The 22,264-nt window shown below is 47.0% G+C and overlaps 1 protein-coding gene and 1 pseudogene across 1 annotated transcript in view; one reads left to right on the forward strand and one right to left on the reverse strand.

Annotated features, from left to right (window-relative positions):
• Positions 1–22,264, reverse strand: part of LOC140203808 (uncharacterized) — a 76,420-nt gene that overhangs the window by 9,621 nt on the left and 44,535 nt on the right. The gene's annotated exons all lie outside the window — the stretch shown is intronic.
• The window catches only part of LOC140204388 (uncharacterized), a 29,956-nt pseudogene continuing 16,018 nt past the window's right edge, over positions 8,327–22,264 (forward strand).

Here is a 22,264-nt window from a genome sequence, read left to right on the forward strand (position 1 = left end):
CTTAAAAGACCCTATCGTATCCACCTCCACCACCGTCGCCGGCAGCCCATTCCGCGCACTCACCACTCTCTGCATAAAAAACTTACCCCTTACATCTCCTCTGTACCTACTTCCAAGCACCTCAAACTGTGCCATCTCATGCTAGTCATTTCAGCCCTGGGAAAAAGCCTCTGACTATCCACACGATCAATGCCTCTCATCATCTTATACACCTCTATCAGGTCATCTTTCATACTCAGTCGCTCCAAGGAGAAAAGGCCAAGTTCACTCAACCTATTCTCATAAGGCATGTTCCCCAATCCAGGTAACATCCTTGTAAATCTCCTCTGCACCCTTTCTATGGTTCCCACATCCTTCCTGTAGTGAGGCGACCAGAACTGAGCACAGGACTCCAAGTGGGATCTGACCAGGGTCCTATATAGCTGTAACATTACCTCTAGGCTTTTAAACTCAGTCCTATGATTGATGAAGGCCAATGCACCGTATGCCTTCTTAACCATGGAGTCAACCTAATTTAACCCTAGCCTAATCACGAGACAACTTACAATGAACAATTAACCTACCAAACGGTACACCTTCGGACTGTGGGAGGAAACCAGAGCACCCGGAGGAAACCTAGCACTTCACGGGGAGAACATACAAACTCCTTATAGGCAGCGATGGGAATTGAACCCCGGTCTCTGGTACTGAAAACCGTTCTGCTGACCACTACACTGTGCGAGCCCCTGTTTGACAGTGGTGATCTCTCCATTGGCAATGCCAGTGAACACGAAGGGAAAATGATTGGACGTCCTTTATGAAGATAGGTAACGTGCATAAATTTATGATGCAAACGCTGCAGGTCACTTGTTACCCTGAACAAAGGGGTCTGATATCGCCACATTCCCAGAGAGCGGGACAAGGCATGTTCTCACAAGTACAAAGGTCCAGAACCAGAGGAGGTAGAACAGAGTAACTGTGATGCAGAGGCATCGTAGGGGCTCTCTATCCCTCTGAATCCTCCGCAATAGCAGGTATTATCTAGTGCTCCCAGTTTTTCCACACAAAGTCCCAAAATCTTTAAGTAAGTCTACAGTGAGAAACAATATATTATATATTTACATTACTACTGTATTTTCATTTGTCTTTGCATTACTTGTTTAATTTAATGATTTAATATTAGTCCTTACTGTAATTCAGAATTTTTTAAATATATTTATTATATATTGCATTGTACTGCTGCCAGAAAGTTAACAAATTTCACAACATATGCCGGTGATATTCGCGTACATATGGCTAGATTTGCCTTCATTTCAGCAGGTCTAGAACACAACAGCAGGGATGTGTTGCTGAGGCTTTGTAAGGTGCTGCTGGGGCCTCACCGTGAGTGCTGTGAACAGTTTTGGGCCCCTCATCTTCGTAAAGATGTGCTGGCATTGGAGAGAGTCCAGAGGAGCTTCACAAGGATGATTCTGGGAATTAAAGGGTTATTATATGAGGAACATTAGATAGCTCTGGGTCTGTACTCACTGGAATTCAGAAGGATGGTGGGGAGGCGGAGTCTCATTGAAACCTTTTGAATGTTGGAAAACCTAGACAGAGTAGGTGTGGAGAGGATGTTTCCCATGATGGGGGGGGGGGCATCGAGGACAAGGGGGCACTGCCTCAGGATAGAGGGGCATACTTTTGAAAACAGAGATGCAGAGAAATTTCCTTAGCCAGAAGGGGGTGAATTTGTGGAATTTACTGCCACAGGCGGCTGTGGAGGTCAAGTCATTGGGCATATTTAAGGCAGAGTTTAACAGGTTCTTGATTGGACATGGCATCAAAGGTTACGGGGAGAAGGCTAAGGAGTAGGGCTGAAGAAGGGGGAGAAAGGATCAGCCATGATTGAATGGAGGAGCGGACTCGATGGGCCAAATGGTCTGATTCTGGTTCTGAGATATACAATATAACATTTACACAGTCAACGAAGATTCAACTCCTTCCTCAACTTAATTCACAAGCACCTACTACAATTAGGACCTATCTTCAGCCACCCCTGGGGATACACTGAGACCCATCTTATAACAACTTTTTCTGACTTTTTATGGCAATTGGCAGTCCAACTTGAAGGCGCACTACTGCTACCAACTGGACTGGAGTGTGTTGTACAGAGTTGAGAAATAAAACCCCTACTAGTTCTTTATCAGGTGAAAACTAATTACCCCAAAATGCCATATAGATTGTCAGTAACGAAAGACAGTATTGTGAGTTAAATTAAGGTCACTTCCATGCTTAGTAAAGTTTTAAAATGAAAACTATCAACCCCAAAAGCCAGTAGTGCCTGCATGTGATTTCTTTCAACCTTTAAAGTACACGTTCAACTGTTTCATAATGATGACAAAACCCGGAGCGAAGTTCTTCCAACAAGATATAAGGAATAATTAAGCATAGTGTTACGAACCCACAGGTTTCATTTACTGTGGACTGTTTCTTTAAGAACGCCTGAGTGAGGCGGGCCTATGACGTCAGTCACAGGCTGCTGCGAACTTAAACTCAGAGAGGGAGAGTGAGTGACCTTCAGTTGAAAGAGAGAGAGAGAGACTGGGGAAGTCGGTAGCTTCAGATTGTCACAGCTGGGGCTTGGAACTCTCTTATGCTCACAAGGGTGGGTTAAACACTGGCACGCAGTGCATAGCGGATGTGTGACTGTCACTTTGTATAATCCATAGGAGTGGATTTTGGGGTATCTTGTGGGACCACTTTTATAGCCCTTGCCTGGGTATGTTGTGTGGTAACAACTGGAAGACGATATTCCCGTGACAGGTCACTTTCGGTGATAATTCATATGTGGATTTGGAATGACACGACGGACAAGACCTACGGGGACTGTTATCTCGTTTTACCGGCGTGGAACCTGTGGAATATTTTGTACTTATCTTTTCTCTGCGTTTCTCCTTGGATTACAAATATCTCTCTCCCATCATTTATTTCGTGGATTATTGAGCTTTCCTACTTTACCATCTCAAGACTCTAAGCCTTGTTCCCCCAAGCTCAATAGTTATATTTACACACATATCTACACATAACACTGTTAACTTTTATTTATCTTGGTTAAGTCACTATATGATAAGTAGTTACGAATAAAGATAGTGGTTTTAACATCAAAACCAGGCTCCATGTGTAATCTATTGCTGCTAGTTCTGTAGTGTTCTCGTGCAGTGTGTTGAAACTCTGACTAAACACCAAGTTAAACCGGAGCCAATGAAGACAGAGGCGCAGTAAGGTTAACCATTTACTGTTCACTCTTCCACATTAACATCGTATGGTGTAAGGGCATTGCTTCTATAATGTTTCTTTGTGGGTAGAAACGGAGCTCTTCACAATCATGCTGCACGCACGGCACCCGCCTTCACACCTTCTCCGAACCGGAGGCCACACACAAGACACGGCGAAACCAGAGGTGACGTAATCGCATGCCACGATATACCAAAGACAATGAATTTACTTTTGTTATACTGTAGTTTAATTATTAACCTTTAACTTTAACTAGAAGATAGTTACAAACAAATCATTTAAAACGTAGACCCAACAAAGCCTTAAGGCAACACAGGTTCGTTTCTAAAACGTTACAATTCGTAACAAAGCGTTTTGCATCTTTACAAACGTGGGGAAATTTTTACCTTTAGCCCCACTCACCTGCATATAACACGTCCGCACAGTTGGTGAGGTTCTTTCATTGATTCTATTATGGTTATTATGGATTTGACTGCGTGATTGTGGTGGTTGGCATCCGTCTGTCTCCAAGGACAATGGGTGGTGATCATCTTCATCGCAAGCCTGGGCAGAAGGGATGGAGATCCTGAGATGTCCAGTTATCAAGATCCCCCTCCCAGCCTCACCAGTGTAGTCCAAAGGAAAGTTTACGAAGCAATACGTTTGGCACCAGCTTGGCTGCAGGAGCTGCCGGAAGGATGTTCAGAGGACGCCCAGCCGCCTTAGGGGCTCCACCCCCAATTTACTGTCTGGGTTTTACCCCCATAGCCTTCGTCTCTCCCGAGGCTGCCCACAAGGCAGTGGGGCTATTTATACTTTATACTTTATTGTCGCCAAACAATTGGTACTAGAACGTACAATCATCACAGCGATATTTGATTCTGTGCTTCCCGCTCCCTGGATTACAAATATTAAATATTTAACATATTAAAAATAGTAAAAATTAGTAAATATTAAAATTTCAAATTATAAATCATAAATAGAAAATAGAAAAATGGGAAGTAAGGTAGTGCAAAAAAACCGAGAGGCAGGTCCGGATATTTGGAGGGTACGGCCCAGATCCGGGTCAGGATCCGTTGAGCAGTCTTATCACACTATTTACCCATAGCTGGGAATCTGGTTCACATGCACCAGGGTGTGTTCACACGCTACGTGTACAGGGGCCAGACCTCCTCCGCATCCTCTGTAGTTCAGCCCGAGTCCAGAAGGAGTTCAGTTTCCGTGTGTCGCCAGCGAGGAGGCACTACATGAGGCTTGCTGCTGGAGAGGCTACGCACCCATTCAGCTCTCCTTTTCGCAAGACTGTTAGCCAGCGGTGGGAGCTGAAACTGACAGTGCCAACCACTACCCACTACACTACCACGCTAGAGGCGTCACAGCGACCATTTTGACACCAGATTCACTGAGCATGCTCACAAGGAAGTGAATCTCAAGGCTGCAATATGGTGACATCTTCGACGATAAATTTGCTTTGAACTTTGAAATTTGAAATGGAGGGTTGATGGTCAACACAAGTTCGGTGAACTGAAGGGCTTGTCTCCAAACTGTATGTCTAAAAGACTCTTGAGTAGTAATAGATTCCAAATTTGATGGTGGAATTGTCAGTCTGCCTGCCTACCACATTTAGTGACAAGAAACAGGAAGTGTTACATTGTGGTAGGAAGCATGAAAAGAAAGCACAATGAGAACAGGAACCCATGGTGATCTGGGCACGGTTTGTTGAAGTGACAGGGCAAGTTTAGGATCTGAACTTTATAAAACAGAGACAAAATCATCCTTTAGAAAAGTGGATAATCTGCAGAAGGTAGGGTAGTTTTCACAGACACAAAAGATTCTGCGGATGATGAAAATCCAGAGCAGAGCATAAAATGCTGGAGGAACCCAGCAGGTCAGGCAGCATCTATGGAGGGGAATAAACAGTCAACGTTGCAGACCGAACTCCAAGAGGACCGCAGCCTTGTCGTAGTTTGGAGGCTCACGTGCCTCAATGACCCGGAGAGCTATTTTGGCTGGAGTCAAGGTTTTATACTTTGGCTCTTGGTAGGGTCACCCATGCCAAACAGGTCAAAGGGTAGAGGCCAGACTAAGAGGGGTCCACCGGTCCTTCAGGTTTGGGGGTTCAGCTAAGGGCCAAAAACCCTGACTGGTCAAACAAAACTGTTACAGAAACAGCAATGAAGAATCCTTCTACATCTGAGTGTGATGGTATTCCTGATTCTCCAACCAGGACTTGTGTGACTGACAGTAGTGAAATCTGAAAGGAAGCTACAGACATTATGGAGGAAGCTCTGAACAGAGAAGGAGGACCTTCATTGCTGCCCTAAACACCAGTGACACAACAGGCAGTAAAAAACTTCACACTGAAGCTCTGTTGAAGATTCAAAACTTCAACTGTTTAGTCCCTTCCACAGAAGCTCCCTGACCCGCTGAGTTCCTCCAGGGTTGTTGTCAGAGAAATCATCTATAATCTGAAGGGTATGACCTGACTAGACCAGTAGAACTAGAATGCATCTTTTGAGGTCATAGTGGAGGCAAATTCAATCATAATTTGAAGACATATCCCATAACTCTCCCCCCAAAATATCTCCAATAATGTATCTGAGTTAGCTACCCATTTAGTTTATTTTAATCACCCCTGAAAAGCTTTTCTTTCAAAGCTGAAAAGACAAGGTATAATTGATAAGCAGTGACTGCCTTATCATATCATAAGGCTCCTATGAGATATCGTGGTTGAAGCCTAGATTTAGAGGTAGCCTTTTAATTTAGATTAGAAGCTTGAAGTAAACAAAGACTGGTATCATATAATTTCATCTGTCTTCCCAGCGGAACAATCCATAAATCAATACAATGCTTCATGTGTTTGTAATATCTGAAGATATTGGAATCGCCAAAATATTTTTGGAAAGTAGTTGAAAACCACATCAATAGTTTTACATTAACACTGCACACAAATTAATCTGTTTCTCTTCTCTGACATTAACTGAAGAAGAGGTCAGTCAGGATGCTACATATCCTTAATTATTAGAGTATACAATCAATATTACATTAAAAATGGAACTCAAATGTTATGTTTATATAGAACCACTCGACAATCCAGAGAGCAATAATTCAAACAAGCACTTTGTCCTTTCTCTTTCATGAGCGATAAGTCGGACTTGAGGTCATGACTTGGATTGAAATGACTTGATGACAGTTTCAAACTCATGGAGTGCACATATGGCACAGTCTGTCATAGTCCCAGAACACACCTTCTACAGTCAAGAAAGCTGACGAATGTTTCTACTTTCTGAGGAGGTTGAAGAAAGCTGGATTATGCACATCTTGACCTCATGACCTTTTACAGATGCACAGTGGAGAGCATCCTGACATGCTGCATCACTGTGTGCGACAGAAACCACCCTGCGGTGGACGGGATAGTTTTACAATGGGTTGTTAATATACTTACTTCTGGCCCTTTGAGCCACGTCACCCAGGAAACTCGAGTTTGACCCAAGCCTATTCATGGGACAATTTACAGTGACTAATTAACCCACCAAATGGTGCGTCTTTGGACTGTGGGAGGAAGCCAGAGCACCCGGAGGAAATCCACGCGGTCACGGGGAGAATGTACACACTGCTTACAGGCAGCTGTAACAATTGAATCTGGGTCCCTTGTACTGTAAAGCATTGTGCTAACCATTGCACTACCATGCCGCTCCCAGTTCACACTGGAGAGATGCCATTCAGCTCTTCCTGTGTTCCTGCAATCACATGAGGTACAGAAACACAAGTTCACACAGGGGAATATCATACAATGTTCTGAGGTTGGAAGGATTTTATTCAGTTACTCCACCTTGTGAGGCTACAGTGAGTTCATAATAAGTCCTGGGTGAGCAAAGGGATTTACTCTACCATCACACCTGCTGAAACACCAGAAACCTCACAGCAGGGAGGAAGTTCAAATAAGCTGTATGTTGAAATCTTTAACCATCGCAGTGGCTAAATCCAGTTACGAGTCACTAGGAAAATGTCAACTGTATTCCTCTCCATAGGTGCTGCAGGATCTGCTGAGTTCCTCCAGCATTTTGCAGAAATACAGCACTCTTCCCCAATTTCTAAAGCCCCAGCCAAGCTCCATTGTGTGTGTGTGTGTTGCTTTATATTTTCAGCATCTGCAGAAAGCGGTGTGTTTTTATTCTATACCTGCATTTGTATGCGGGTTCTTCTTCTGCTGAGGTTTTATGGTGGTTGGGAAACAGCCTTAAGGTACATTGCCACCACCTTCTGAACCGTAGTGCAGGTCAGGATATCTAAATCCTGTGTATTTATATGTGTATAAAATTCTGTAAGAAAAACCCCTGTGTGCTTAAGGAACGGCGCTACTGTATATAATTAAAGCAACGATCATGTGATCCTTTCTGCAAAATATTGTTAATGTTCAATTGTATCTTATTCCGAGACAACTTTAAAATCAACCATCCCATCTCTTCATTATATTTTGGACACCTCACCAGTACATGCTCAACTGTTTCTTATTGATTATAATAGTCAACACTTCCCATTATTTCATTATTTAATTATTCTTCATTAAAAATAATGTGCTATTTAACACTGTGTACCCAAACCACACTCTTTTTAATTTTTCTTGCGCATCGAGTATTGGTCTTTTGCGGGGGGCGGGGGAGTTCTTTCTGGTTTCTTGCTTTGTGGCTACCTGTGAGCAAGCAAATCTCAAGGTTGTATAACATACATTTTTGATAATAAATGAATCTTGAATCGATATTATCTCTTACTCTATAGGTAGGTTGAACATTGGCTTATACTTTATACTTTTGACCTACGGAATGCCAGTTAATATTGAGTGTATCGTTTGCGGGCGCTTGCTGCGTTAAAGTAGCTGCTGGGATTTCCATATTAAAATAGTGAGTGGTTTTGAGGCATATGGCAGCGGAGGATGTGAACTGCCAAACAATCTGAATGGCGTCTTGCTTACCCAGAAATCTCCGGGCTCCAGAAATCTCCTGGCTTCAGGAATCGCCGGCGGTGAACCACTGATCAAATGCGCAGGCGTAAGGAGTGCTGGTTCCGAAAATCGCGCATGCGCTCAGTGGATAAAAAGGCTCCGGATAATCGGTGGCAGGTAGGATCTGGGCTCCGGGCAGTGGGTTTGATCAGTACCGGTGTCCGAACCACTGAGGGGGAACAACTGTTGCGAGCTCCGGGCACACGGTCTCCCTCTCTCAGGGACAAGCCCTGTCCTTTCCCTCTCTACCAGCCCCACCGAAGCTCCGGAGAGCTTTCTGCATATAAACAAAAAAGGCTGCGCCATTTCTGCGGCGCATGTGTTTCGCTGAGACCGTAACGGATAGACGGGTGTAGAAACAGCCACGGGTGACTTTGTCCGCCAGTCTGCAGAGGGTGTTTGGAAGCGCGGGAGGAGGGAATAGGGGCGGGTCGAGCTCCAGCCACTTAAATCCAAGGATTAGAAACTCGGAACAAAAATCCCAGTTCATCTCTGAATTAGAGTCCATTTCCGAAAAGCGAAAATGTCAATTCGTGCTGCCTAGGAGGTTGAAAAAAAACAAAATCCTCGCAACACATAAAATTTGCTGGTGAACGCAGCAGGCCAGGCAGCATCTCTAGGAAGAGGTACAGTGGATGTTTCGGGCCGAGACCCTTCGTCAGGACTATCTGAAGGAAGAGCTAGTAAGAGATTTGAAAGTGGGGCGGCGGGGGGGGATCCGAAATGATAGGAGAAGACAGGAGGGGGAGGGATGGAGCTAAGAGCTGGACAGGTGATTGGCAAAAGGGATATGAGAGGATCATGGGACAGGAGGCTGAGGGAGAAAGAAAAGGGGGGGGGCGTAAAAAAGCCCAGAGGATGGACAAGGGGTATAGTGAGAGGAACAGAGGGAGGAAAAGGAGAGAGAAAAAGAATGTGTGTATATAAATAAATAACGGATGGGGTATGAGGGGGAGGTGGGGTATTAGCAGAAGTTTGAGAAGTCAATGTTCATGACATCAGGTTGGAGGCTACCCAGACGGAATATAAGGTGTTGTTCCTCCAAGCCAATTGAGTTCTTTAGAAAATCAACTTTGTTCTCAGTTCTGGACCTTTTTACCCATAAGACACAGGAGCAGAATTAGGCCATTCGGCCCATTGAGTCTGCTCCGCCATTCTATCATCGCTGATTTATTATCCCTCTTAACCCCATCCTCCTCCCTTCTCCCCCTAACCTTTGATGCCCGAACTAATGAAGAACCGAGCAACCTCTGCTCTAAGTATACCCAACCATTTGGCTCCTCAGCTGTCTGCAGCTTTGAATTCTTGAGATTCACCACGTCTAGCTAAATAAATTCTTCCTCAGCTCTGTTCTAAATGAACATCCCTCTGGTCCGAGGCTGTGTCCTCTGTTCCTTGACTACCCCGCTATAGGAAAGAGCCTTTCAATAGTCTAAAGGCTTCAATGAGATCCCTTTCATTCTTCTAACCTCCAGCAAGTACAGGCTCAGAGCCATCAAACACTTGTTAATCCTTTCATTCTCAGAATCATTCTTGTGAACCTCCTCCGGACCATCTCCAATGGCAGCACATCTTTTCTTGAATACGTAGCCCAGGTCTGCTCACAACCATCTGACCAATATCTTCTAAAACCTCAGCATTACATTCTTGCTTTCATACTCCTTTTAGTGTTGGGCACGTGGCCGAGTGGTTAAGGCGTTCGTCTGGTGACCTGAAGGTCACTAGTTCAAGCCCCAGCTGTGGCAGCGTGTTTGTGTCCTTGAGCAAGGCACTTAACCACACACTGCTCTAGTGTCTGTGCGAGGAGTGGCGCCCCACACAGACTTCCAGTCTGTGCCTTGTAAGGCGTGAAAATGCCCGATGCAGGCCTCTCATGGTCTGAGTCGACGTTTCCCTCCCCTTTACACTCCAGTCATCTCAAAATGAATTGTAACATTCCATTTGCCTTCCCTGCCACCATCTCAACCTGCAAGTTTACCTTCAGGGAAATCCTGCATGAGGACTCCCATGTCCCTGCTCTCTGCTCCAGGTTGCTTCTGCTAGGAAATACCCTTCCATATCCATTTTACCTAGGCCCTTCAGTGTATGATAAGTTCCACTGAGAACCCTCCATTCATCGAACTTCAGCGAGTACAGTCCCAGAGCCATCAGACATCCTTGCTTTTATATTGTAGTTCTCTCAGAATGCTGACGTTGCATTTGCCTTCCTCACCACTGACTCAACCTGCAAGTTAACCTTTAGGAAATCCTGCACAAGGACTCCCAAGTCCCTATGCACACCTGATCTTTAGAAAATAATCTGTGCCTTTATTTCTTCTGCCAAAGTGCATGACTATACAGTTCCCTGTGCTATATTCCATCTGCTACCTCTTTGCCTGTTCTCGTAAAGCCTGTCCTACCACGGACTCTGGCCCTCCACCTCCCTCTGCATCCTCTGCAAACCTGGCCCCAAGGCCATCAATTCCTTCATTCGGAGCATTGGCGTGTAACTTGAAAAGAAGTCCCAAAGCTGGCCCCCAGTGGAACACCACAAGTCACCGGCAGCCAACCAGAAAAAAACCCCTTATATCCCCACTCTTTGCCTTCTGCCAGTCAGACAATTTTCGATGCACAGCACCACACACACAAAATGCTGGAGGAACTCAGGTGAATAAACACTCACAACACACTGAAGGAACTCAAGCAGGTCGAAAGCATCCATGGGAACGGTCAGTCGACGTTTCAGGCCAGAACCCTTCGTCAGGTTCCGGCCCAAAACGTTGACTGATCATTTCCATAGATGCTGCTCGACTTGCTGAGTTCCTCTGGTGTGTTGTGAGTGTTGCTTTGACCCCAGCAACTGCAGAGTATTTTACTTTATACTTTATTGTCGCCAAACAACTGATACTAGAACGTACAATCATCACAGCGATATTTGATTCTGCACTTCCCGCTCACTGGATTACAAATATTAAATACTAAAAATAGTAAAAATTAGTAAATATAAAAATTTAAATTATAAATCATAAATAGAAAAATTGGAAGTAAGGTAGTGCAAAAAAACCGAGAGGCAGGTCCGGATATTTGGAGGTTGTGGCCCAGATCGGGTTCAGGATCCGTTCAGCAGTCTTATCACAGTTGGAAAGAAGCTGTTCCCAAATCTGGCCGTACGAGTCTTCAAGCTCCTGAGCCTTCTCCCGGAGGGAAGAGGGACGAAAAGTGTGTTGTCTGGGTGGGTCGTGTCCTTGATTATCCTGGCAGCACTGCTCCGACAGCGTGCGGTGTAAAGTGAGTCCACGGACGGAAGATTGGTTTGTGTGATGTGCTGCGCTGTGTTCACGATCTTCTGCAGCTTCTTCCGGTCTTGGACAGGACAGCTTCCATACCAGGTTGTGATGCACCCTAGAAGAATGCTTTCTACAGTGCATCTATAAAAATTAGTGAGGGTTTTAGGGGACAGGCCAAATTTCTTCAGTTTTCTCAGGAAGTAAAGGCACTGGTGGGCCTTCTTGGCAGTGAACTCTGCTTGGTTGGACCAAGTCAGGTCACTTGTCATATTGACCCTGAGGAACTTAAAGCTTTATGCTCAGATGAATAAACAGTTGTTGTTTTGGGCCGAGACCCTTCTTCAGCACTGGAGAGGAAGGGGAGAACACGAGAATAAAAAGGTGCCGGGGAGGGAGAAAGAGGATTTGCTGGAAGGTGATAGGTGAAGCCAGGTGGGTAGGAATGGTAGAGGGCTGGACAGGAAGGAATCTGATAGAAGAGGAGAGGGGATCATGGGAGAAAGGGAAGGAGGAGGGGACCTGGGGTGGGGACAGTGGTGAAAGGCCAGTGAGAAGAAGAGGTAAGAGGCCCATGTAGAGAATAGAAGAGGGAAGAAAAGAAAAATTACCGAAAGAGGAAATCGATGTTCATGCCATCAGATTGGAGGCTACCTAGGCGGAATATGTGGAGTTGCTCCTCCACCCTGAGAGAGGCCTCATCGAGGCAAAAGGGGTTGGCCCTTGGCCGATAAGTTGAAACGGGAATAGGGTTTGGAGTTAAAATGGCTGGCCACCGGGAAGTTTCGCTTTTTGGCAGATGGAGTTGAGGCTCAACGACGTGGTCGTCCAATTTACATCGAGTCTCACCAGTACAGAGGAGGCTGCATCGGGAGTACCGGATATAATAGAGTCACAGGTGAAGTGTTGTATCATCTGTCGGGGTTTTAGGGGCCCTGAATGGAGGTGAATGGGCAGGTGTAGCATTTCTGTTGCTTGCATGGATGTGTGCCAGGAGGGAGATTAGTGGGGAGGGACAGATACACGAGGGAATCACCGAGGGAGCGATCCCTGTGGAAAGTGGAGAGTGGGATGGGTGAGAAACACACACACAAGAATATCTGCAGATGCTGGAAATCCAAGCAACACATTTTGTATGGGGAAGTTGTGTTTGGTGGTAGGATCCCACTGAAGATGGCGGAATTTGCGGAGAATGCTGTGTTGGATGCGGAGGGTCATGGGGTGGTTGGGGAGGACAAGGGGAACTCTAGCCCTGCTAAGGCTGTGGGAAGCTGGGGTGAAAGCAGATGTCCAGGAATTGGAGGAGTTGCAGATGCGGGTAGCAACTGTGGTGGAAGAAGGAAACGGCGTTCTTTGAAGAAGAACATAGATAGATACTTTACTGATCCCAAAGGAAGTTACAGTGTCACAGTAGCATTGCAAGTGCACAGATATAAATATTAGAAGAGAAGTAGAAAGAATAAAAAATAAGTTACCACAAACACCTTTGATGCCTTGGAAGGGAAAGCCTCATCTTGGGATCAGTTGCAGTAGAGATGAAGGAGCTAAGAAAAGGGAATAGCATTTTTACAGGAGACAGGGTGGGGAGAGTTATGGTCAAGATAGCCATGTGAATCGTTAGGTTTATTGAAGATGTTGCTAGAGAGTTTGTCTGCGGAGGTGAAGACAGAGAGATTGAGGAAGGGGAAAGAAGTGTCAGAAATGGACCCAAGTGAATTCAAGGGAACTTGATGAGCTTGGCATGGGTGCACAAAACTGAGGGGGGAGATAATGGAGTTGAGATATGAGGACCTGAGTGGAATTGGACAGTAACAGGCGCAGGTAGTGGACTTACCTGGCCGGTCAGGTTTGTGGACTTGGGTAGGAATGAGCACGGTGGGATAAGGGATGATGAGTTTGGTGGTAGTGGATGGGAGTTCTCCAGAGGTGATGAAGTTGGTGGTAATGTCAGAGACAATTTTCAAATGGTCTAGAGAGGGATCCTTTTCAAGATGTAAGTAGGAGGAGGTGTCCGAGAGTTTCCGCCAACCCTCAGCAAGGCAGCGATCAGAACTCCACACTGCAGCAGCACACCCTTTGTCTTCAGGTTTGATGGCAAGATTGGGATTGGTGCAGAGAGAGTTCAGGGGTGGTAAGATTCGAAGAGGAGAGAGGAGTGCAGAGGTCAAATGTTGAAAGGCATGGACAGAGTGGATGTGGCAAAGTTGTTTCCCATGATGGGGGAGTCTAGTACGAGACGGCATGACTTAAGGATTGAAGGGCGCCCATTCAGAACAGAAATGCGAAGAAATTTTTTCAGCCAGAGGGTGGTGAATCTGTGGAATTTGTTGCCACGGGCGGCAGTGGAGGTCAAGTCATTGGCTGTATTTAGGGCAGAGATTGATAGGTATCTGAGTAGCCAGGGCATCAAAGGTGGGGAGTGGGACTAAATGGGAGAATGGATCAACTCATGATAAAATGGCGGAGCAGACTCAATGGGCCGAATGGCCTACTTCTGCTCCTTTGTCTTATGGTCAAGCTGGATGATGTCTCATCGGCAATTAGAAATGAAAAGATCCAGAGTGGGGTATCCAGGAAAAGGAGGAGGGTAGCAGATGGGAGAAGGGGCCATCGGTGCAATCTTCTATCGATGTTGGTACACGTGAGAACATTGTGCACCATTCCCTCTGGGCACATAGTGATATCAAACAGCTTTGCCTGAGTAACTTCTGATCTGTAGCTTGGGCGGAATGGCCCAATCTGATACAGACAGAAAAACACTCAGAAAATATGATGGTCAGTCCTGATGCCTGACCAGTGCCCAGTTAGAACATCGGGGGGGGGGGGAAGAGTCATTTTTCTAACTTGTGTAAAACTTCGCTGTAACAGTGTGATGTCGGAGTTAACCATTGAGACAAAAATGATCTCAACCGAACTGCTGTCCCTTTACCCGTGGATATCTTTTGTAAGTATTTTTACAGGTTAAAAATGGCAAAGAACTTGTGTATAGGAATCTCACACACACAGCAACATGTCAGTTATGTTATCTCTGTCCAGATATTTAAGGAGTGGCCAGGTATTCTCTTTGTAACGCCGATATTTCTGTTGTCGCTGCTCAGAGATGAAAATGTCTCTCAGCCCAGCTGGAACGATGCTTTGTGTCTGAAATGATGTTTTCTTTTCTAACTCAGTGAAATCTGCTGGAGCCGAGGCGCTGAGGACACACCAGCGTCGGGTCATGAGAGATCATTTCTCCAACTGCGCTGATTGCGTGAGGAACTCAGCATCGGACATCTGAGCTGCCGGGCTGCCGGGCGAGGATCATTCACCTGCTCTCAGTGTGGGAAAGGATTCCCTCGCCCGGCCCACCCGCAGACCCGTCGGTGAGGTCACGCTGGGTCGAGTCCGTCCCCCTGCTCTGAGTGTGGGAGGGGATATACTCAGCCGTCCAGCCTGGAGATACACCAGCGAGGGTGAAGCCATTCGCTAATTCATCCCCTGTAATGAGACACCAACGAAATGAATCCAAGGAGAGGCTGTTTGCCTGCTCGGACTGCGGGAAGGCATTCACTCACCCGTCTCAGTTGCAGACACACCGGCGGGTTCACACTGGGGAGGCTCCGTTTGTCTGCTCCGTGTGCGGGAGGAGGTTCACCCGCTCTTCAGATCTGCTGACGCACGAGCGATTTCACACCATTGAGAGGCCGTACGTCTGCTCTGATTGCGGGAAGGGGTTCACTCGGCCGTCCGAACTGCGGCGACATCAGCGGGTCCACACCGGGGAGAGGCCGTACGTCTGCTCCGAATGCGGGAAGGGGTTCACCCGGTCGTCCTACCTGCAGACGCACCAGCGGGTTCACACCGGGGAGAGGCCGTTCACCTGCTCGGACTGCGGGAAGGCATTCACTCACCCGTCTCACCTGCAGAGACACCAGCGCGTTCACACTGGGGAGAGACCATTTATCTGCTCCACGTGTGGAAAGAGATTCACTTGGTCAACCGATCTGCTGACACACCAGCGGGTTCACACTGGGGAGAGGCCGTACATCTGCGCAGTGTGTGGGAAGGGATTCACTCAGTCATCCCACCTACAGATGCACCAGTCTGTTCACACCGGGGAGAGGCCGTTCACCTGCTCAGACTGTGGGAAGGGATTCACTCGGTCATCTGACCTTCTAGCGCACCAGTCAGTGCACACTGGGGAGATGCCATTCGCCTGCTCAGACTGCGGGAGGGGATTTACTCAGTCATCTCAGCTGAAGGTCCATCAGCGAATTCACACTGGGGAGAGGCCGTACACTTGCTCTAAATGTGGGAAGGGATTCACTCGGTCATCCCACCTGCAGGCACATCAGACAGTTCACACTGGCGAGAGGCCGTTCACCTGCTCGGACTGTGGGAAGGGATTCACTCGGTCAGCTACACTACTGGCACACAAGTCAGTTCACACTGGAGAAAACATGTAAATAAGCTGCCTGCTGGATATTTCACCGTCACAGCTGCCGAATCCAGAGGCAAGCTCAAAAGTGAGTGTTGGTGTCGAACTTTGCTATTTGCTGTTGTTCACCTGTAACGTGGCCAAGTGGTTAAGGCATTGGACTAGCGACCTGAAGGTCGTGAGTTCGAGCCCCAGCCGAGGGAACGTGTTGTGTCCTTGAGCAAGGTACTTAACCACACAGTGCTCTGCGACGACACCAGTGCCAAGCTGTACGGTTCCTAATGCCCTTCCCTTGGACAACATCGGTGTCGTGGAGAGGGGAGACTTGCAGCATGGGCAACTGCTGGTCTTCCATACAACCTTGCCCAGGCCTGCGCCCTGGAGAGTGAAGACTTTCCAGGCGCAGATCCATGGTCTCGCAAGACTAACGGATGCCCGCACTCACCTGTAATGGGACTGGCGTTTCATATTTTGCATCTGAGACAATTAATTAAATTCTGCTTTAAGGTCCATCTCGGGTACTTAGTGAACTTACAACGCACCCAGTGTACAGCAGGGAGTCAACTCAACCCAGACAGTCCCTGTCCGTGTTTCTGTTCCACGACAGTCCTTTTAAATCCATCCCTGCTGTCCACCTCTCCCTCTCCCTGTGGCAATGGGTTCCAAATGGTCACCACTCTGTGGGTGGAGAGGTTTCCCTTGAATTTCCTGCATGACTTTCTGCAGCCTGAACAGGAAGGGGAGCTCACTGCAGTTACGTCTGACATGTTCCTCAACCCTCAGACCTCTGGGCCAAGGTTGGATGACATTGGCTGTTAACCTCCTAATTCCCTGATCTTTACTAAGGTTTTGGGACTCGGACCACCGAATTTATCTCGTGTAAAGAACGTATAACGTATCTTTCAGGCAAGTAGATAAGGGATTTTCTGCCAATTGAAGCAGAACATTGAGATCAGTTTCAATGACCGGAAACAGGTGATGTCCATATCTCAGTAAATAATAGATAATCTTGAGACTGAGGCCTAGAAGAAAATACTGGGTCCAACTTCCAATGAATTAAAATGCCAATAGAGCAGCATGAGAAAAGCAAATTCCTTGCATCACTTTTGGTTCTTCAGGTGATTACCTTTGAATGTTATCTGGTTCTGGACATCGCTGCCAAGTGAGACAATTGTCTTCGTTTCTTTTTCTTTATTATGTGGGGGTGGGGGAGGTTGATGTCTTTTCTTCCAACAGCTGCCATGTTTTTTTCTGAATTTCATGGCTATCTGGAGAAGACGAATCTCAGAGTTGTATTCTACATACATAAGTTGATACACAAATAAGGCGCAAATGCCTCGGTGAGGTAGATTGTGAGATGAACACTTAGCATTTACTGTGTAAAAAACCCTTCAGGTTTTGATAACAGTGATTGTACGTGCTATCAAGGTTCTGGATTACATACACAACAGGCGGGGGGAGAATGGCGAGGGTGAGAGGAGAGCCTCTTGGTGGCTTCTCTCCTGAGCAGCAAGAAATGCAGACGGAATCGATGGAGGGGAGTGCAATTCCTGTAATGACTCGGTCTCTTGCAGAGCAGTTGCCGTACCAAGCTGGGAAACATCCAGATTGGAGGTTGTCAAAGGAAGCAAAGGCAGAAATTGTGGAGGTACTAACGATTTTTCGATCGCCTTGGGCCACAGGGTTTGCATGGGGGAATGGAGCATCGATTCCATGTTTAAGGAGGGAGGTTATGTTAAACCATGTAACTGCAAAGAAGTTAATCTCCATTCAATCTGTGATGATTGTACCTCAGCACCTTCCCTTGAAGTTCTGGAAAAGCTCAGCCATTCAAACCTGTAACAAAAGTACTGTATTAATTGATTGATATAATGAACATCTCTGTCTTGGGTAATAAGTGACCTGCAGCACTCTCACCACAAAAGAGCCACACCTTAACAATCTCCAATGAGAAAGTCCAATCGCCTGCCCTTGACCTTGATTTCGTTGCCATTGCTGAGTTCACCGATGTGAATTACATCAATCCAATGGAAAGCGTGTGCTTCCCCCGCCTTCACTGGCATCTCTGTCTCGGTCTGCTCATGTCCTTGGTGTCCAGGGAGGAACTGTACCTCCAAGGGACTTGCTCTGTCCATCTGCTAGCTTCAACCTTGGCGTGCCACAGGAGCGTGCCTTGATATCCCCGCGTGAGCTCGATATTGCCCGTCTCTAAGTCAGCATGGCCGTGGAGGAACGCAAGTGGGGAAGTTGCTCTTTATTTCCAATTCTTTTCGACGTGCGGACTGTTTTGTCTGCTTCCAGGTGCCACAGAGTCAGGTTTGTTATCGCTGACGTATGCCCTGCACCTTGTTTTTTTCTGGCAGCAGTTCAGTGCGCGACATGAAAATTACTCCCAAGCCACAAAAATAAATAACCAAAATAATGAAAAAGGAGGAAATGCAAGATATGTTCATGGACTGTACATATATGGAAGCATAGAAAACCTACAGCACAATACAGGCCCTTCGGCCCACAAAGTTGTGCCGAATATCTGATGGCGGAGAAGAAGGAGTGAGCCTATCCTGGATAGTGGGGGTCATTAATGATGGATTCTGTCTACCCCGTGCCCACCATAGCTTGGTTGTCCCAATTACTTCTCCCCCACATCGCTGGGTCACGTATTTTCTCCACCCCCTTCACTGTGTCGCCCTCTGCCCTCACCCCACCCTGTCTCTCAGTCACTCCCTAACCACCCCACTCCCCATCCCCGGGTTGCTCGTCCATTTTCTCCCACAACTGGGATGCCCTCGCCCCTCTCTCTGGGTTGCCTCCTCCTCCTCTATCCCATCTCCCTGTTCCCCACCCCCGCCCCTGCCCCATCCACTTTCTCCCTCACTGTGTCACCCCCTTCCACCCTATTTCCATCCCATCCCCCTCCCCCCTCTCTAGTCCACCCCCTTACCTCCTCCCCCCCACATCCCTACCTGCCTCTGGGTCGACACTGGCTCTTCTCCACCACCCTCCTCACCTCTCTGTTACCCCGACAGCTCACATCTCTTGGATGCCCCTTCCTGCACAATTCCCCGGTCTGCTTCAGTCCCTGATCCACACCGTCTCCTCTGCCCCCCCACACCGTCTCGGTCTGTCCCCTTACCCCAAACCTCGCTTGTCTACGTATCTCCCGGGTGCCCTCTACCCATCCCCCACCTTGGAGTTGCCTCATTCCCCCTTCTCTGGGTTGCCATCCCACCTCAGCCTGATTTCTGTGTCATCCCTTCCCCCACTCCCATCTCCTGCGTCATTCTCCGTCAGCTGGAATATAAGGTGTTGCTCCTCCACCCTGAGGGTGGCCTCTGACACATCGGAATGGGAATGGGAATTAAAATGTTTAGCCATCGGGAAGTCCTGCCTTTGGTTTAGCTGTCTGCGAAACCCACTTCCTCCTGACTCCCATCTCTGGACAAAACCCTTATCCCATCCTCAGCCGTCTCTCAATTGCCCCCCTCCCCTCCTCCCAGATGTGCTGGGCCGTCCGTACCACCCTCCGCAGTGCCCAGCGATCAAGGTTGGTGCGGTACCAGGTGGTGATACACAAGTCAGTGTGGTGCCCCCGTAGAGGGTCTTGAGTGTGCAGCCCATTCTGTGAGAGAGGCATTCACCCTGAGCATCTGTACTAAACAGAGCCGTGTGCAAACTACACACACACACACAGACACACACATACACCTCCGCAGTGGAGGTCAAGATCTGGGGTTACATAAACACAATAACGTCAGCGGGTGCTGGCAATCCAACGCCACACAAAATACTGAGGAAGAACTCGGTAGGTCAGGCAGCATCAGTGGAAGAGGTGGGGGGAGGGGGAGGAGGATGGCTGGAAGGTGATTGGTTAAACCAGTGGGTGGGAGAGGTCAAGGGCTGGAGAAAAGCGAATCTGATGGGAGAGTGGAGAGGACCTGAGGAGGAGGGGTGGGGAATAGAGGAAGGCGGGGAAGGAGGAATTTTGTTTCCCAGAGGGAGAAAATGATATTAATGCCACCAGGTTGGAGGCGACCCAGACGGAATATAAGGTGTTGCTCCTCCACCCTGAGGGCGGCCTCATCTTGGCAGGAGATGCCGTCGAATGACACGTCGGAACGGGAATGGGAATCGGAATTAAAATGTTTGGCCACCGGGAAGTCCTGCTTTCGGCGGATGGCGCGGGGCTGCTCTACGAAGCGCACCCCACCCCACCCCACCCATTTACGACAGGCCTCCTCAACGTAGAGCAAAGCCGGATTGGGAGCACGGGACACAACAGACAATCCCAGCGAACTCGCGGGTGGAGTGTTGTCTTACCTGTTAGGACTGCACACATTTAGCGCGGGAAATCACGTGGCTGCAGCTCACGTTACCGGGTAGAATTGCAATCGGCCCATAACGGAGTGTTAACCATTTAAACCAGTTGGGTACTAAAAGGGAGCATCCATCCTCCGGAGCGAGGTAATCGACAGACCGAAAAGCGCACAGGTGGACAGGGAGAGGCACAGAGAGGGACTGTTACGTACATGGTTTATGACCAAAGAGTAAAATAGCTGGAGTCGTTTAGAACTTTTGTACAACGGTGCATCAAAAAAAAACAAACTTACAAACATAAATAGCTAACAGAAAACTGCCAATATTTACAACATAACTACCAGAAAACACAATAAATAGCTTCATATTATTTTCAGAGTGAATTCTTTGCAGCTTGATCTCTCTCTCTCTCCCGCTTTCAAGAAAGAGATGGATAGAGCTCTTAAAGATAGCGGAAACAAAGGTTATGGGGAGAAGGCAGGAAATGGATACTGACTGTGGATGATCAGCCATGATCACAGTGAATGGCGGTGCTGGCTCGAAGGGCCGAATCCTACTCCCGCATTTATTGCCTATTGAGAGCGACGAGCCCTGTTTATTAGGCATCGGGATATCCCATCTTTAATTACCCACAAGCTTAGCAAGGCTGCACATGAATAAGAATTTGATGTACTCCCTAATGTTGTTGCAATCATATTACAAAATAAACTGAACTATCTAACTGAAATACAGTATACAAACTATATATATTTTTTTACAGATTTACATATTACCATTACTAAAGAAATGGATATTCACACTTGCGTGGCGGGAAGGACACAACAAAGCCAAGGCGGCGGGGGGGGGGGGGGGACATTGGAATGCGCGCACACAGCACAACGGCAATGTATTGCGTGTGTGTGAATGCGCGTGTGTATGGAGTGCGGTAACCGAGCGCTCTCCGTCACGGGGACGCGTGCGCACACGCATACACGCGCACGTACACACACTAAGGCACGAAAACAAATGGACATAAACGGGTAGAGCTGGGCACAGAGAGCGGGAGCTCAAAGTAAATATATATATATATATATATACATACACACATAACCCTGAGATTCATTTTCCTGCGGGCATACTCAGCAAATCTATAGAATAGTAACTATAACAGGATCAATGAAAGATCAACCAGAGTGCAGAAGACAACAAAGTGTGCAAATGCAAATATAAATAAATAACAAGAACATGAGATAACGAGGGCTTAAAGTCTGGAGATGCTGGAAATCAAAGTAACACGTAAAATGCTGGTGGAGACGCACACATACAGGGTGAGTAGAATTCCACTTAAAGACACTCTACAAAAGAGTTCTCATAACGTTATTAAATTCAAAACATTGAGATGTGTCTGTACATTAAATCCTGCTAATGACAACACTTGAGTCGTCTCTCTCTCATCACTTTTAGTAACTTTCCTTCCTTATCAGTTTCCTGTGCTGTTGACATCATCCCTTGCAATATTGTGGAGGGCAAGTCATTGGTTGTATTTAAAACGGAGGTTGATAGGTCTTTGATGAATAAGGATGTCGAAGGCCACAGGAGAATAGGATTGAGAGGGGAAATGATTTTTAAAAATTATTTGTTTTATATTATTTATAATTTTTTAAATATGTACTATCGATTTGTACTCCAGGGAGCGCAAAGCGCAGAATCAGATATCGCTGTGATGATTGTACGTTCTAGTATCAATTGTTTGGCGACAATAAAGTATAAAGTAAATAAATCAACCATGATCGAATAGCAGAGCAGACTCGATGTGCCAAATGGCCTAATTCTGCCCCTATGCCTTATGATCTTACTTATAGTGAAGGGGAACGTAGTGTGGGTGCGGGAATGTGGTTTTAAGCTGAGAGGTGCTAGGTGGAAAAGGTAAAGGGCTGCTGAAGAATGAAACTGATAAGAGAGGAGTGTTGTCGGTGGGAGAAAGAGAACGAGAAAAGCCACCAGAGGGACATTATGAACATTCTCACTGCTTCGAACCGGCTGTGCCCTCGC

The sequence above is a fragment of the Mobula birostris genome, chromosome 10, assembly GCF_030028105.1.
Source record: "Mobula birostris isolate sMobBir1 chromosome 10, sMobBir1.hap1, whole genome shotgun sequence".
Taxonomy (NCBI): Eukaryota; Metazoa; Chordata; class Chondrichthyes; order Myliobatiformes; family Myliobatidae; genus Mobula; species Mobula birostris.